Source organism: Musca domestica, unplaced genomic scaffold, assembly GCF_030504385.1.
Source record: "Musca domestica strain aabys unplaced genomic scaffold, Musca_domestica.polishedcontigs.V.1.1 31, whole genome shotgun sequence".
Classification (NCBI taxonomy): Eukaryota; Metazoa; Arthropoda; class Insecta; order Diptera; family Muscidae; genus Musca; species Musca domestica.
In genome coordinates, this window is record NW_026712309.1 from 8236291 (window position 1) to 8247502 (window position 11212).

General features: G+C 34.4%; 1 long non-coding RNA gene across 1 annotated transcript; it reads right to left on the reverse strand.

The window, feature by feature from the left end:
- Positions 1 to 5841: 5841 nt before the first annotated feature.
- On the reverse strand, positions 5842 to 10128 carry LOC131803574 (uncharacterized). Its single transcript, XR_009342661.1, has 4 exons — positions 9662 to 10128; positions 9466 to 9604; positions 6099 to 6163; positions 5842 to 6048 (listed from the first exon to the last, which is right to left on the reverse strand). It is a non-coding gene; the product is annotated as an uncharacterized LOC131803574 (long non-coding RNA).
- Between the last annotated feature and the right edge of the window lie 1084 nt (positions 10129 to 11212).

Below are 11212 nucleotides of genomic sequence, written 5' to 3' on the forward strand. Positions count from 1 at the left end.
GCGTTTCTTAATATTTTTGTTGGAAACGTGTGGTTTTTTTCGTGCAATGCATCCATGAAGGCCAGCTTCTCGTAAACTACGTCGGATAGTTCTAGATGAAATATTCTGCGTAATTTGTGGAGTTACAATAACATTTATTTCAGCAGAGGTCAAAAATGGATTGGCTTTACTGGTTCTACAAATAACTCTATCATCGTGTTGAGCAGTCTTGGCTTTGGAATTCTTTCAAGGTTCTCAAAGCTTTCTGTGTTTCGAAAACATTGTGTTGCTCCAAAAACCATATTTTTTGAACAGCAAAATCTTTTCGCTATGGCAGACATTGACTGATTTTCTACATAATAGTAGCGTAATAGCAGAAGTGCTGGAGTGCATGACTTTTTCTTCCCCATATTTATACTGATTTATTTCATAAATTAGTTAAACTTTATTTGAAAACTAAAAAAAATAAACTTACTTTGAAAGTAAAAAAAAATTTACAAGTTATGAATGCGTTTCTAATTATATGACCACCCTCAAACACACGTGTTTCAATAACTTAGCTATTGTTGTTGTTGTTGCAAACTGGTGCACACGTTTATTTGATTTTACACTTAAAACCACATATTGAACTGCAGTGAGACTTACAAAAGAAAGAGACACTTAATAGGAAAGTTGTGCATAGAAATGCAAATTTGAAGTCATCGTTTCTAATTCCTATACGAAGACCTGGACCCGCACAGACAATTTTCTGTCACAGACTGTAGTTCCCATAACGAACTTCAAATACCAATTTTGAAACAATTCCGGTGAATAATGTCGCTAAAATCATCAAAATACCGAATATCAGGAGGTACCGTTGTATGGGGGCTATATGAAGACGTGGACCTGTACAGACAATTTTCTGTCTTAGGGTGTAGTATCCATTTTGAACTTCAAATACCAAATTTGAAGCAATTCCCATGAATAATGTCGCTAAAATCATCAAAATACCGAATATCGGGAGGTATCGTTATATGGGGGGCTATACGAAGACGTGGACCTGCACAGACAATTTTCCGTCTTAGGGTGTAGTATTCATTTTGAACTTCAAGTACCGAATTTGAAACAATTCCCGTGAAAAATGTCGCTAAAATCATCAAAATACCGAATATAGGGAGGTACCGTTATATGGAGGCTATATGAAAACGTGGACCTACATGGCCCATTTACGAACTTAACCTGCCTACTGGGAAAATAAACATGTGTGCAAAATTTTAGCCATCTTTCTCAATTCATTCGAAAGATAGCGGGATTACAACAGACAGACGGACATCGCTAAATCGATTTAGAATTTTACGCTGATCTTTCTCTACTAATAAACAAACGTTGTTTTTATAAAAACAACAATAAAGGGATAAAGCCAGACCATTTTGCAACAACAAAAAAACTGATCAAGAATATATATACTTTGTTGGGTCTGACATGAGTATTTCGAGGAGTTACAAACGGAATGACAAAGTTAATATACCCTCCATAGTATGGTGGAGGGTATAAAAAGAGCTAAGTTTGGCCAAGCCGAACTTTTTATACCATCCACCATTTAAAAGAAACTTGAAAATTTAAAAAAAAAATCCGTCGGAAAATGCCGCGCAAATGAAAGACTATATGGGGGCTATACGAATTTGTATCATAGGCTGTAGTAACTGTTCCGAACTTTATATACGAAATTTGAAACAATTCCGGTCGATAACGTCGCAAAAATCATCAAAATACCGAATATCGGGGGATATACTATATCGTGGACCTATATAGACAATTCTCTTTTAGGGGGTAAAGTATGTTTGTATGTTTTTATTAGTTAGTTTTCTAAAATTCTTCTAGGTTTGGAAAGATTTAAAAATTAAAACTAAAAAGAAACTTGTGCACAACAAGGTTGAAACCAGCAGCAATGGAGGTGGCATTTTTAAGCAAATGACTTTGTCGCCTTTGGAGGAGTTTGTCGCGAATATAATACAGTTTCAAAAGTTATTGAATCCACTAGGTCGTGGAATAGAAAATAAGGAAAACATAAGTGTAATAGACGTTATAGTTCATGAAAATGAGCAAGTGAACAATGCTGATGACGAGACTGATGTAACCTACTGGCATTTATTCTGATGCCACTGTCGATTAATAGGAGCGGAGAGCGACCATCGGCTGTTATGGCGGCCCACACCATCACCATGGCCGGCGCTTGAGTTCTGATGGCCAACCGAAGGTGCGCATTTTCAACTTATCTCTTTGGCAAGTAAACACGATCTGCTGGACAACAAATGGTTTCTCATCGGAGTAAACCAAATTCGGCAGTTCACCACTTTCGACCAAGAGAAGGAACTCTTTAGCTCTTTCGAGTCTATTTCCTTTCTGTTGCGGTGTAAGTTCTTGCACCTTTTGGAATGTCAATGGCTTTATCTCGAGTTCATTTATTTGTCGAATGGAATATTGCGTTGTATTCAGCTCACGATTTTAGCTTACCATTGTTCAGCCACTGCGATGCGGGTTTCGATAAAGTCGCTTCTTTACTTTTCGAACCATTTCTGCTGATGTTGGTGTTTTCATCCGTCCACTTCCTTGACGTAGGGCTACGTCACCAATATCACGGTAAAGAGCGATGGTACGAGACACAAAATATTTACTCACATTTAAATGCTGGAGTGCTCTAACGTTAGCCACTGGTACAATTAAAAGTCGGAGAAAAGTATCGCTATCAGAGTATTTTGTAGTATTTCTACTTAATGAACTAAAATGAAATCTTAAACATTTTTCCTTGACTGATATTTAAAACGAATGTCACATTAGGCATAGAGCGTCTGCTAATTAAGCATGACAGTTTAATCAGACGCAATCTATATTCGTATGTTGGAAATGGCTGTGTGTCCCATGAATAACAGAAATTGTTGATGCATTGATTATATTAAATTTGAATGAATAGTATATGCTGTGTTCCATATTATTTAATCATACTCTAAATTGTAGCGTTTAGTTATATACGGATCTAAAACATATCAGCTCCACCTTTTTATAAAGCCATGGTTTTTATAAGCTTTGTTAGCCATTGAAGCAATGTGTTCTCTAAAGTTTAAGGTATGATCTAAAAAGGTATTATCTAGGTAATGAATGAAGGAAACAGATTCCACCCTGTGTTTATTTAGAGAGTAATGTGTATAAATTTTTCGCCATATAAAGAATCTTTACATTTTAAAGCATTTAGTTCTAATAAGTTGATCTCACACCATTGGTTTCATTGATAAAAGGAGCAAAAGTCTGATTGAAATTTGATCTGATCCATAGAATTGTTGAAAGAGTAAAAATATTTTACGTCATCAGCATACATTAATACCTTAGTATGATGTATTACATTTGTTAAAGCAGTTATAAATGTGTTGAACACCATTTGTATTCTGTTCGTTAGGTATGATTTTGGGGCAATTCAATAAAGAAGGACTATATATATATATATAATAAGTACATCGCAGCACGTATATTTCAAAGGGCAGTCAGTGGAGACAGCTCAACACGAATTTGTCGAATACATTTAGAAAAATATGCAAAACACCAATTTTGCTTTGCTAGTTTTTTTCGATATAGAGGAATCTTTTAACAATTTGAAACTAGAGCCGAACCACAATGCTCTTTATGCCTAGTATAAGCTCTATCCTGATTTATTGGATTGATAGAATGCTAAAAAGCAGGTAATCAATTCAACAATTTCCATTAGGAAAACTGCAGGAGGAGTTCACCAACCCCTTCTATGGGTGATCAATGAAATACTTGTGAGTTTCGACCAACTTCGAATGAAGGCAGTTACATATGCCGAGGACGTGGTGGTGCTGATAATGGACCCAAGGTTTCCGAGTGAAGCATGGTTCATTGTTATTTGTAAATACATACATATGTCAAAATATTATTGGTAAAAATATATTGAATTATACAACTTTAACTCTATGTTGTAATGTTTACATTACGACGCAAAATCCTAATTTTGGTGGCGCAACTAATTGACCTGATCAGAACCATTTTTTTTCATTGAAATGTGATTTTTGGTTCGTGTGAGCAGTTCGGTCCATTTATAGAAATAGCGGTTCGGTTTAGAACCGGTTTGCAGCAGCGAAAACAACTATTTCCATTTAACCAGCCACGTGTAAGTCCCGGGTATGAGTTTTTTGTTGTTCCATTTACTTGCTATTCTACTTTATTGCAAGCCATACATGGTACAACTGGTTGTACAACTCGAAGAGGTTGTATTCAAGATTGTATCGTTTTTGGGCCGGTTGCATGGAATTGTGTCTCGGTTGTACAAAAAATCAAAATTTTTGAACTTTGGTATGTTGTGATGTGTGATTTTCATGAATATAATAATCGGCCCTATTATGGTTGTCGTCGGCGTCGCAGAATGAAGTCGAAGCGACAATAATGATATTAGGGTTGTCGTTTTTTGACGATAGCGACAAATTATTGCTATTATAATTGTCGATACAACATTCGACGTGAAGTCGAAAATCTGTCGCCGTAAAAAATTGTGACGGCGTTGTATTTTTTAGTCGACGTTGATATTGTAACTTTTTTGTATTTGATATTTACCCACAGTCGCTACTCAACCCTTGTTGATGCTAGACTGCGCCTTTTAACTCTCGTTTTGTTTTTCAACACACACACATTGACACAAACACAAACATTTGTTTTGCTTTCGCGACATTTTGATTTTCTTTTGGATTTTTTTTAACAAAGAAAATTAAGTAGAAAATTGAAAAAAAAAAAAAAACTTTGTTTTTTTCTAAAAAATGGATGCCGACGGGGAACCGCCCCCAACACCTATCTGGGACCCAAATAAACGCAGGGCACATCTAATGTCTAATCAAAAAAAAATATTCATAAACAATAATGGTGAACCCATCAAAAACACAAATGTATCAGAAGTCTCATCTAATGATTCTGATGTGTCTGAAAAAATTGAATTCAATTATAATGCCGGATGGTGTTGTGGGTAACAAATATTTGATTGATTTGTTACCCACAACACCATCCGGGACCATTTTATGTTATTGTGACCTCGGAAACTCCAATTAGTTCCAGGAGGAAAAACTGCGAACTACATCTTTATGCCCTTTTTCAAAAAATTAATCTTCCTACGAACTACGTTTGTAAAAACATAGGATACAATACATTCCGCATTACTTTCAATAACTTTGCACTGGCAAATTCATTTGTTCAAAATCAGCAACTTAAAGAAATTGGATTAAAAGCCGAAATCCCTGAGCGTTTTATTCAAAAGTTTTATGTCATAAAAAATGTTCCTTTGATGGTGTAACCATAAAAAAATCTATTGAACAAAACAATGATATGGAAGTAATATCTGTATACAGATTTACAAGGAAAACCGAAAATAACAAAATAGAAGAGACTGAAACAGTCAAAGTTGGAATAATCTGTAATGGAGTCCCTCAATCTATTTTTATGTGTGGTACTAGGATTAAACCTGATTTATATGTACCCCCGGTACGTCTTTGTAAAAACTGTGGGCGTCTTGGCCACATTGCCATACGCTGCAGATCAACTAAACGCTGTCTAGACTGTGGGAAATTAATAATTTGTCCAAACCAATGTAAGGAACAAAAATGCAATGATTGCCTTACTACTACCAAATGCAAGGAACAATGTGACACACCAAAATGTATTTTGTGCAATGGCATTGATCACAATTGTACGGAAGAACGAAAATGTGAAAGATGGAGATCTGAAAAACAAATTAAATCGCTTATGACTCTTTCAAATCTAAGCCGAAAAGGAGTCTTGCAAACGTACCCAGAATCCCACAATTATTACAACATTTTAGCTGATGGCAACTACAATTCTCAATTTCCTCCAATGAGTAAATCTTCTACTCAAAATATAAGAAACTTTAATGAAGAAATAAACAGAAGAATCACAAAAATAATGTACAGTAAAATAGCAGCTCCTCGCACCATTATCAATCATCCAGTAGCCAGTCCCATCAATGTTACACCTTCAATCCCTGTTTATGAACATTCATCCTTTTCCAAAGTATCAGATCTGGAAAAAACAATGTCAATTTTTACAAAACAAATGTCTCAGTTACTTACCTCGCTGAACTGCACGGAAGGTTTAGACATATTAGACAAATTCAGAAAATCCCCCTTACCAGGTCCTGCAAATAACAAAAAAATAAAATCATATCGAATGAAAATAGTCAATCTCCGAATTTAAGTCAAAAAAATTCACTTCAAAAAATCAACACAAATAATATACTGTCATGAAAATATTACAACACAACATTCAAAGCCTCAACAAAAACAAGAACTATCTTGAATAAATTCAACTTATGATTTAGAACAAACAGAACACAAAGTAAGCTTGTTAACTTTCAACATACAACAGTTCATGGAATATATAGAAGATATCGAATTAGGAATGCAACTGACAAGATTGGGAATATTCAATCCAAAATTACTAAAACATGACACAATAACTAAAACTATAAAATATTAAAACGTCAACATGGTTAAAAATATACATTAATGAAGTACTAATCTTTTCTCAAATTATACCATACTACTTGAATAAATTCAACATCGACATCTGCGTATTGAGTGAAATTTCTAATATAGACGAATCGCAAAATAATACAAGCATATGCAATTATAATATGGTGTCAAAAAAAGAAGAGACAACTACGGTGGAGTTCCCATGCTGTTAAAAAATAATATTAAGTTCAAAAAGATCCAATTTGAAACCCCATTGGACATTATTATTTGCCAAACAATAAACATGTCAAATAATATAACCATTGCATCCATATACTTCCCTCATTCTATTAGAGCTAGTGAAATAAAATATGAGCTCGAAAAATTGCTATGCTTTTTGGAATCACGAGCTGATTTACTAATCTGTGGAGACTTCAATGCGAGGCATTCATGTTATGGAGACTCGTTTGATTGACATCGAGGAAATATTGTCAAATCCTTTTTCGACTCATCAAATTTTTATTCTCTTAATAATGGAAACTTCACCTTTAAAAAACGCTCAACTGACACAACTGGTTCTGTTCTTGATCTGTCATTTACGAATACTACGTTAACCACTTCGTGGAAAGTACAACCTTTTACAATTGGAGGAAGCCATCATTACCCAATAGTTATTAATATTGGTATCAGCATTTTTACAAACCAAAGGTTTCTAGCTAAGAAAAAGTTGCTAGAATCACTGAACAACGCAAATATCAATCCTCGCTTTGATGATATACATGCAACGTTTAAGGATGAAATAAAAAAATCTACATTTATTTAAAAAAAATAAACAATGTCCAAAAGTTTGGTGGGACTCTGTCATAGAAAAAACACACAGACTTCAGCTAGCAGCTCAAAAAACGTACGACATGTTCAACAACAACATAAATGCTTCTAAACTTATTGAGGCTAAGAAAGCTTTTAACAATGCTGTTAAATTTGCCAAAAGGAAGTCCTTTAAATCTAAAATTCAGGATCTTAACAAGGAACCAAATTCTAAAGCACTTTTTAAATTTGTTCGCGGATGCAAAAACTCTTCAACTCCCATTTATAAAACAAAATGGTCTTCTGAAAACGATAAACAGTTTTTAATCCATCTTAGAGATCAAGTTCCCAATAATGCTCCAATTCAAGTCACTTTTACAAGTTCAAATACATCGCCAATTTTTTCAACAGAAGAATTTGAAACTGTTTTACAAGAAAAGAAAAAGCCATCAGCTGCTGGTACAGATGGCGTTACCTATGAAATGGTTAACCATTTGTCTGACACGGCTAAACATAACTTACTAAGTGCTATGAACAATGCTTGGAAAGATTGTCATTTCTTTGATGAATGGAGAAAAATCAAAATTGTACCCATCCCTAAATAAGGCAAAGACTTGGAAATATTTACAAACTACAGACCAATCGCTTTGATATCAGTTTTCGCCAAAATTATGAACTTGATGGTTAAGGAAAGACTTCAGACTTTTCTAGATCAAAATAACATATTTCCCCACAACACATATATTTCCTACACACAATAAATTATCATAAAGAGCAAGGTGATAAAGTCATCATTGTATCTTTAGATGTGAATAAGGCATACGAATGTGTTAAAATTGAACTACTTGTCAAAATCATGAACGAGCTCTGTTGTCCGACTGATATAATTTTGTGGATCGCCAATTTCTTAAAAAAAGGATCTTAATAATGGGAAATGAAAGTATAGAAATTTATAACGGTCTACCTCAAGGAAGCTGCCTAAGCCCCACTTTGTTCAACATTTATACCCTGGGCTTACATGGTATAAACAACCAATGCATTAAAACTTTTCAGTTTGCAGACGATTTCATAATACTATCAGCACACAAAGATTTTGACACAACTAACAATATTCTTCAAAGCAAGATTAATGAATTCGTTAAAATATTAAAATCGCTTAATCTCTCTGTCAACGCCGATAAAACAGCTGTGATGTATGTGGCTAAAGAAGCTAGAAAAATACCACAAATCAAAATAGAAGGAGTATCAATTAACACAGTTGACAAAATTAAAGTTCTTGGAAGGCACATAAAAAATAGTTTAACAATAAAAAATCATTACGATGAAGTAATTAAGACTTGCAATACTACTTTAAATGCCTTGAAAATGATTAATTCTGTTGCAGGTGGACTTCACCCTAAAATATCCGTAAATTTATCGCAATCACTCCTGTTCTCTAAATTTGAATATTCTATTTCTTCAATGGCTCATATGCCCAACTACATCAATACAAAACTTACAACATGTCAGAACCAAATTCTAAGGAAAAACTTGGGATTAACGCCTTCAACACCCGTACACATAATCTACGCCTTAGCAGTTGTTCTGCCGCCTGAACAGCGGTCGCAGTACCTTGCTGCCAAAGAATTATTAAAATTCAAAATGTTTCACTTGAACACATATGAAAAATTCACGTCTTACCCATCTAAGAAAACAAGTCTTGGCATGGTGTACAATAAATTCAAGCACATTTTCGACAACACCAAAATAAGTCCTTCTGAAATTCCAGGAGAAAAAATTTCATTTGCTATGAACATTTTTAATGCTGAAAAAACACGCAATCAACAGAATACTTTCATAGTATTTACCTCGAAAAAATGAACGAGTTCAAATCTAATGGCACTTCTATATGGGCGACCGATGCTTCGATTATTGGAAATTCAACAGGCTGTGGAGTTTGCAACTTATCATCGAATCAAAACTTTCTTTTTAAAATTAACTCCAAATGTTCATCACTTATGGGTGAACTTAACGCTATTAATAAGGCCGTAGACCTTATTTTAGAAGATGGAATTCAAAGGGCTGTAATCCTGACCGATAGCAAAAATGCCTGTTTACTCTTAAGAAATAACACTTCACTCAACTATTTAGTAAACACAATTATCAGTAAGATAAATAATTCAAATATAAGTCATCTTACTTTTCTGTGGGTTCCTTCCCATATTGGAATCCAATCGAATGAACGCGCAGATTATTTTGTCCGACAAGCCGTGGATGCTGGCTGTGTCATTTCGTCCAATTTAGCCGTTAAGGATGCTCGTGCGGAAATATATGAAGCCCTATGGGATGAATGGGTTAGAAAATATAGACTATTGACATTATCAAAAGGCACATACTTCTCTAGTTTTTTCCATCTCCACCAAAAAAAACACTGACATGCCGAACTGTCTTTAGAACCCGGAGAAATTAAAATTATCAATAGACACCTAGCGGGTCACTCATACTGCAAAACGTACCTGTTTAAAATGAAGCTGACAGACACTAATTTGTGTGATGTTTGTAATGTACCTGAAACGGAAAATCATTTGATCTTTGAGTGCAATAAATTTCACCACCTAAGATGTAACTTCAATATTTTCAACGATTTTACCAACTTACCTGCTTTATTGAAACACCGAACAAACACCGTCATCAAGGAACTCTGTAATTTCATTACTTCAGCCAAAATTGAATTGTAAACAAAAATGATGTCACATTTCACATTCACCATGGAACCCGTTCAATTATTTAGTTACTTAAGTGTTCACTAATATGTAAGCAAAACTAGTCTTGGTATATAGGTACTACGGGTACCTATCCAACAATTACTTTTCAATAAACCAAAAAAAAAAAAAAAAGATATTTACCCATGAAAATAACAACAGAAAAACAATTTGAAATGTTGGTTTCCGAATTGAAAAAAACCATGTCTGGCAAAAGGGTTTACCAAAGGTCATTTTCCAGCTAATTTTAAATCAGATTGTAATCCATTGCTACTAAATTAAATGTAAACGGGTCACCGTTTAGACAATGGCAAAAATTATGTTAAAATTTAAATTATTTTTATATGTTTTTATTAGTTAGTGTTCTAAAGTTCTTCTAGTTTGGAAAGATATAAAATTTAAAACTAAAAAACAATTGTGCACTATAAGGGCGAAGCCAGCAGCACTGGAGGTGGTATTTTTAAGCAAATGACTTCGTCGCTTTGGGAGGAGTCCTTCGCGAATGTAATGCAGTTTCAAAAGTTACTGAATCCACCAGGTGGTGCACTTGGAGTAAAAAATACGAAAAACATAATGTAACAGACGTTATAGATCATGAAAATGAGCCAGTGGACAATGCTGATGACGAGACTGAAGTAACTACTATCCAAGCATCTCGATCACCCAGAAAAAACAATACGGAAAGAAGAAACTATTGAACTCTTGAAAGAGCAATATAAACTTTTGGAACAACACAATTAAGAGCCAGGCAATGCAAATATGTTTGTATGCTGCCTTAGCACTCGCCGCTGAAGTACTAATACATTCTCCACTTCATCCTCACTTGAACTTAAGACGCATTTAAAATATCCATTTTTTTACTATATTTATTTTTCCGAAAGAAACGAAATAATTTATTTTGTCAATAACAAGTGAGTGTTGCCGACGCTTTTTTAATTGTTGCCAACTTTTATTTTAAACTGTCGATGTCGCTTCCATGCCTTACCGTAATACCATTTTTGACGGTGAGGGAGACTTGCACATAAAGTCGACAACGACTATAGAAACGACAACCAATTACGTGTCAAGTGATCGATTGAAGTCTGTTGGTTTCCGTATACTCAAATGAAATACAACGACCGTTTTTATATTAAATTAAGAATTCACAAACGTTTATTAAAATCAATTATACGAGCTTAAACTAGT